This window comes from Ylistrum balloti, unplaced genomic scaffold (genome assembly GCF_031769215.1).
Source record: "Ylistrum balloti isolate Yb309-2 unplaced genomic scaffold, AGI_CSIRO_Ybal_v1 Utg370566, whole genome shotgun sequence".
NCBI classification, from domain to species: Eukaryota; Metazoa; Mollusca; class Bivalvia; order Pectinida; family Pectinidae; genus Ylistrum; species Ylistrum balloti.
Window position 1 is genome coordinate 451,405 of NW_026782355.1, and position 6,928 is coordinate 458,332.

General features: G+C 37.8%; 1 long non-coding RNA gene across 1 annotated transcript; it reads left to right on the top strand.

Moving 5' to 3' along the window:
• Positions 1 to 111: 111 nt before the first annotated feature.
• On the top strand, positions 112 to 1,450 carry LOC132556357 (uncharacterized). Its single transcript, XR_009554467.1, has 2 exons — positions 112 to 318; positions 450 to 1,450. It is a non-coding gene; the product is annotated as an uncharacterized LOC132556357 (long non-coding RNA).
• Positions 1,451 to 6,928: the final 5,478 nt, after the last annotated feature.

The window sequence follows — 6,928 nt, forward strand, 5'->3', positions numbered from 1 at the left end:
ATGAGAGAGAGGTGAGAGACGGGTAGAAAGAGAGGAGGGAGAGGAGGGAGAGAGAGGAAGAAAGGGGTGAGCGAGTAGGGATGAGATGATGAGAGAGAAGGTGAGAGAGCAGGGGTGTAATGATAGACAGGAGGATATGGGCAGGAGAGGAGGGATGAGAGAGAGGAAGAAAGGGGTGAGAGAGTAGGGATGAGATGATGAGAGAGAAGGTGAGAAAGCAGGGGTGAAATGAAAGACAGGAGGATATGGGCAGGAGAGGAGGGATGAGAGAGAGGAAGAAAGGGGTGAGAGAGTAGGGATGAGATGATGAGAGAGAAGGTGAGAGAGCAGGGGTGAAATGAAAGACAGGAGGATGAGAGATGGGCAGGTGTGAGAGAGAGGAGGAGAGAGAGAGAGAGGAAGAAAGGGGTGAGAGAGTGAGAGAGAGGGATGAGATGATGAGAGAGAAGGAAAGAGGTGAGAGAGCAGAGGCAAAATGAGAAAGAGGAAGATATTGATATTGGCAGGAGAGAAGGGGGGGGGGTGGTTGAGAGAGGAGGAAAGGAGTGAAAGAGTAGAGATGAGATGATGAGAGAGAAGGTGAGAAAGCAGGGGTGAAATGAAAGACAGGAGGATATGGGCAGGAGAGGAGGGATGAGATAGGAAGAAAGGAGTGAGAGAATAGAGATGAGATGATAAGAGAGGTGAGAGAGCAGGGGTGAAATGAGTGAGAGGAGAATATGGGTAAGAGAGGAGGGATGTGATAGAGGATGGATGAGTTGAGAGAGAGGAGGAGAAAGATGAAATGATAGAGAGGATTGGCAAGTAAGCGGGGGGAGTAAAATGAGATGAGAGAGAGGATGAGGGAAGGAAGGGAGGGTGAGAAAGGCTGGAAGGAAGAGGAAGAAGAGGGAAATGAGAGAGGAAAGGGAGAGAAGGAAAAAGATGATATGGAGAGAAGTAGAGGGAAGAGAGAAAAAAGTGAGAGGAGTATAATGGGGTCACATGTCCATGTAAATAACATTTTACACACGGAGACAGGAAGATTGATTTTCTCCTTCACCAGAACCTAAATGTATAATCCATTGGCTGAAATTGTAAACGACACCAGATCTTACTTGATTTGAGAGGCTGGCACATGTTTGATGTAGATGTATATAGGAACAGGAGTATATCTATGCAATTTATTGTGACGCCATTTTTTATTGTAGATATTTATTTTTTATGATCTTAAGTTTGTACTGTGCATTAACTGGCTGTCAGTAATAATTATCCTATATATATATATATACATATAACTTACTATCAGTAGATATTGTAGATTTAATGCTTTGTTATATAGGTACTGAGGGCACGTATAATCTGTAATAATGGCTCTGTTTCAGAAAATGTTGAGCATTGTGCCTTGACAGATGTACTTAATTTATGAGAGTTGTACATCTTCATCCAATAATAAATAAAATAGATGTTATATTTGTTTTGTTTTTCTTCCATGTGCCTCATTTCTTGGTGAACTTTTAGAGAGGCCTAGTTTTGAAAAAATGAAGACTTCAAACTCTTATCACTGGTATTAAATCAATTTCCCTATTACCTGAATTAATTACATACCACTAAATAAAGGATGGAGCATCAACACCAAGGATTCCGTGATCGGTAGTTTTATTAGTTGATAAGTTTCGGCTAGCTAGACTAGCCGTCATCAGAACCAATTACCCGGAATTACATGTTGTAACTTCTGAAACAGTTCTCGCTAAACACTGATCAATTATTTGATGAATGACAGAGACTGAATTCAGAAAAAAAGTTTCTAAACAATGCACCTCGATCAATAGATACATATGACTTAGGAATGGTTACATGTAGAAATCCAACTTTATAAAATGGGTGATATTTAACAATCTTTGGTGAAGAAAATGTGCAAAAGTTAGTTCCCTTGCCCCAGTATTAGGCTAAATTCGCGTAACCTGGTGGAAACGGTTCAGGTCATCTTGAGATTATTCCACTGTACGCGAACGCACCGGATGTACGTAAAGTTTCTACAGTTTCTAATATCCTGTCAAGCATAAATCAATTAACTGACATTAGGATACCACCCATTTCACTCCTACTTTATAGCACAATGCACCCGGAAATATGTGAGCCACCTACCTTACTTTTTATGCTGAAATCCTGAAAACTTATGATATTCAGCAAATTAGTTTCGAACAGCTTTGGCTGGACCCCTCAAACTGCACGTGCCAATAGCTGTACCTGGCGGTTTTTTAGCAGGTTCAACCGGTCCAATCGGTCCAACCTTTTCAACTGCTTACGCGAAAGCTCCCTTAGATACCATTAACATACAAGAACGGCTATTCCATTTTACCGTTGTCATAAATCAACAGAACAATGATCTAGTATTGTGGATATTAGAAATAGTATTTAGAAAGAGAAAACTTTAAAATATTGATGTAATCAGAGACCCAATCTTAAAAAATACATAACATCCCAGGTAAGTATCAAGCACTTTCAATCAGTTCATATTCTGAAAATTTAAAATTGACTACTTCATTGATTTCGGCCTGTGGATACCATTTATAAATATATGGTCTTACGCTCCTGACAAATAACATTGTTATATCAAATACTAAATTATGAATGAAACAATATATAAATCTATCGTACACCAGCGATAAAAATAGAAATAAATCTGTTACATTTATGTTCAAATACTTAGTGGTCAGGAGGAAAGTTAGATCATTTCCACAAAAAGTGTTTGATAAAACATCGATGGATAATTATAATGATAATATTGCTGTGTTAAGTACAGTCACTATAGTGATAACAAAACAAACATTTAGAATCACTTACGATACACCTATAAAGTGTGATGTAAAACTTCTGTCAGTATACAATAGAAATAAAACATTTTGTATCACACCTGACTTCCTTACTTTTTATGTTAAATATTTCGTGTGCACAGCTCTAGGTATAAGGTCGTTTCTTTTTTTTTTTTTTATATAAAATCATTCTATTCAATCTTTAAAAAAGAAGAAGGAAAAAAGAAGAAGAAGGAGAAGAGAGAAAAAATCAGGAGAAGAAGAAAAGAGGAAGAAGAAAAATTGCCGACATATGATATCAATAGAATCCCGACACCAACTCAAAATTGATGAAAGAAGGCAGAGCACAAAAAGAGGGAAGGGTGTCTTCAGTGTCTTCAACCATGAAAAATACTGTCAATTTAGGTACATGTAAATAATGCCATGTTCCCAAATGAGAACAATGTTAGTGAAAACTCCATGCATGGTAACGAGCATTGAACACATCTGATTTTTCCCAGTACGATCATGGTGACAACCGTAGAATTAAAGTCAACATACTCTTCGTTAACCGACATTTCTCAGATGACTATCTTGTGGGTTTTTTCTGTCACAGCTTTCAATATCTTGCACAGGAACAGTCTCTTGAATAAAGAATTGATTGTGACATGTAAACACCAAAACTTGGAGACGCAAATATATTGTTATATAAAAACAGAAAATTCACAACAGGAAGATCAAAATCATCACGCTTATCTATTGGTTTCGTTATTGGAAAAGACCGAGTTAAGCTTCCGTCGTGTCCTAATTGATTTCCAATTCTGTTGGGTACATGCTAAGGACATGTCTATCAAAATTGTTATTTAAAGACAAGTTGTCTTCAGTATGTCTAAGACTGATAAAGAAGGATTTGGCAAATGTATTTGTGACCTGTTTTGAGCTCTTTGATCAACTGAACTTCATGCCCAGAAAAATAAATGAATGAGCTATTAAAGTGATAGAAACATTATCATGAAAAACAAGTCAGCTATGAGAGGGAAGATCTAACAGGTACTGAAAAAATCGACACGGGTAGTAAGATTCATCATCATTCTTTCTTACATCCAATTGATCTTTCCATGCTTGTTAGTACATCTCCTCCTTCACTTTAAACTTACATGTTATGAAAATGTGCTAAGCTTTCTGTTTCCCTGATAAACATACTTTTACTCATTTTCTTTTTCTATGGAGAGGACTGATAAACATCTACCTACAAAACGCAAACATTGTCAACCGCTTCAACTGTATGATTTTCATGTTTCTCCACAACATTAGTTTGTTCTTTAAGACGTTTAAGAAAGTTGGTTTATTTCTCCATTGTCCTCGACATCAGCTATTTTACGTCCATTAATTGATATTACCAACAGATTTGACGAATGTCATTGGATAGTGTCAGTACAAATCTCTCTCTCTCTCTCTCTCTCTCACTCTGTGTCTCTCTCTGTGTCTCTCTCTGCCTCTCTCTCTCGCTCTATTTGGGGATGGAAAGGTGTCTACGATACAAGGTGCCAACTTTGTGTTTCTGCAGAGCGTACATGAAATTTATTCGTTCCCTTAACTTTTGGTGTGACATTCAATTTGAAGATAAAAACATTTCTGAGAGTATCAATAATGAAGGAAAATAAGTTTTGTAGAGAAAGGAGATTTTCCTAAGCAGGTAAATGATATACATTATAGACAATGTATTCTGAAGTCAGGAGACGTTTTCTTTCCAAAAGTAAACATTTCACCTCACATAAAAAGTTACATAACCATGTATCATACCAAACCAATGATACATCAAAATTTATCAATTATACTAGAAAAAAACAAAGATTTTGTTGATTATAAAAAGGACTTCTTGAGCCAATATTGATACTCTCAGGGTGTTAACACTCCAGCTGGAGTCGCGTTGACCGAGTGCTTAAGGTGTCAGACCGTCTTTATTACCCTCCACCTTTGGGTCGCGGGATCGAGGCCTACATGGGGTAGTCGCCAGGTACTGGACGCATGTAGGTGGTCTTTCTCCGGGAACTCCAGGTCTCCTCCACCACCCAACACCAAAATTTGGCACGTCTTTAAAAGACTAAAGCAGTTGATAGAACGTAAAGCAACAGTAAACTGAACTTCCTCTCCAGAACATATCACCTCCATATGACGCTTCATGTGGTGTAGGATATCGAACCTCTTTCGCACCAGCACATTTTTCTTCCATGACCCAACATGTGGTTTTCGAACTGGAACCCCTTCTTCTTCAACACCTATCAATTTCTGGATGTCAAGTTTGTGTAGGAAATCTTTTTCTTCACTACCACCTATCGCCTCCTCGACGCCATACATGAAGAAAGAAACGGATTTCCTTCCTCATCACCACCTGTCACCTCCTTGACGCCGCACCTGAAGAAAGAAATGGATTTCCTTCCTCATCACCACGTGTCACCTTTTGGACGCCACACCTGAAGAAAGAAATGGATTTCCTTCCTCATCACCACGTGTCACCTTTTGGACGCCACACCTGAAGAAAGAAATGGATTTCCTTCCTCATCACCACGTGTCACCTTTTGGACGCCACACCTGAAGAAAGAAATGGATTTCCTTCCTCATCACCACGTGTCACCTTTTGGATACCACACCTGAACAAAGAAATGGATTTCCTTCCTCATCACAACGTGTCACCTCCTTGACGCCCCATGTGGTGTAGGAACTGTACCCTCTTCCTCACCACCAGGTACTTGGACTAGATATTAATGTATATTTTATGAAAAGAAAATTCGAATAAATGGGAATTTATTTTGCACCTGGACATCTATGCAATGTCTTTTTGATAATTTCACTTTGGTCTTATTTTTCAATTTTAATTTGATTTGATAGAAGGTAAATGAATAATTAAACCAGATACAACAGCAGACAGCTGAGTATTCCGACATGATATATATGGTTTCTCAGTTATTCTCTACTCAGACTTCACCCGACATAAAATATCCGCCATGTTAATTAAATCTCCAGCCAATTATGTAACGGATGATAAAATCAGCACTGTTCCTGTACATTGAGATTAAAAGTTGGCATGTGTCTGCACGTTTTAATTCCGTGTTACTGCCTGACTACATACAAGGATTTACTGGATACCCGGGGTAATGTGTTTTAATCAACACAATTCTGTCAACGATGTCAGTAAAACAGGACGTGAACCTGAAGAATAAAACAGTCAGATATTTAGGTTAAAAGTTTGTTTTTACATGTATCTTAAAGAGATCCCAGATCGACCATCGTATGACATTTATTAACTCTTAGGGGTCGGATCCTTAACCTTTAGGGATGGTGAACGAAAACTAACAGCTCCAATTACATAAACAATAGCCACACCTAAATACACCTGCCGTCGTGTGTTAACAGATTTTGATGGAATTTGACCTGCAGCCTTATACCAACAATAAGATCTCACATAAGTCTGACAATGTAACTAATTCGACCGTTATTTGCAGAGTTATGGCCCTTTTAAATTGTATTTCTATTGGACTCTGTAAACACCGTAACTTAAGTAAATATAAACAGATTTTGATTTTAAAAAAATGACATTCAGCCTTGTATCAATACGATCTCTGATTAGTTCAGCAATGTGACAGATTTCATGTAAATTACAGATGTATGGTTCTTCGCATTGTAAGTTGAGATCAGCTGGCGACCGTACAGACCTGAAGGTCTCTGGTTTTACTTTCACATTTGATTGTGATTGACCGGGGCTTTACGATAGCAGATTTACTTGTTACTGAAAATTGTGTATAATGTATACTACAGAATTTAATAGACAGTTAGGGAACCAAGTGCGTAGTCGTAAATAAATATATATGTATAGCCAAACATTTATTGATTAAGTATACATCTAAACATGGTAAACACTTTATATGGTAATCACGTAATCTCACGTGATTAATCTGTTCAGGATTAGTAACCGATAAGTCAACATTACGTAATAAAAAGTGCAAATTTATACACAATTTGTATTCATGTCAGTGTAATAGAATAACTTGTTTCGAGAAAACTAAACTTGAAGATCTCAAACGTTGGCAGATGTTATAATTCATGGACAATAGCGTAACGCTGTGGTGTGTTACATGTACAAGTGTACCGATGTT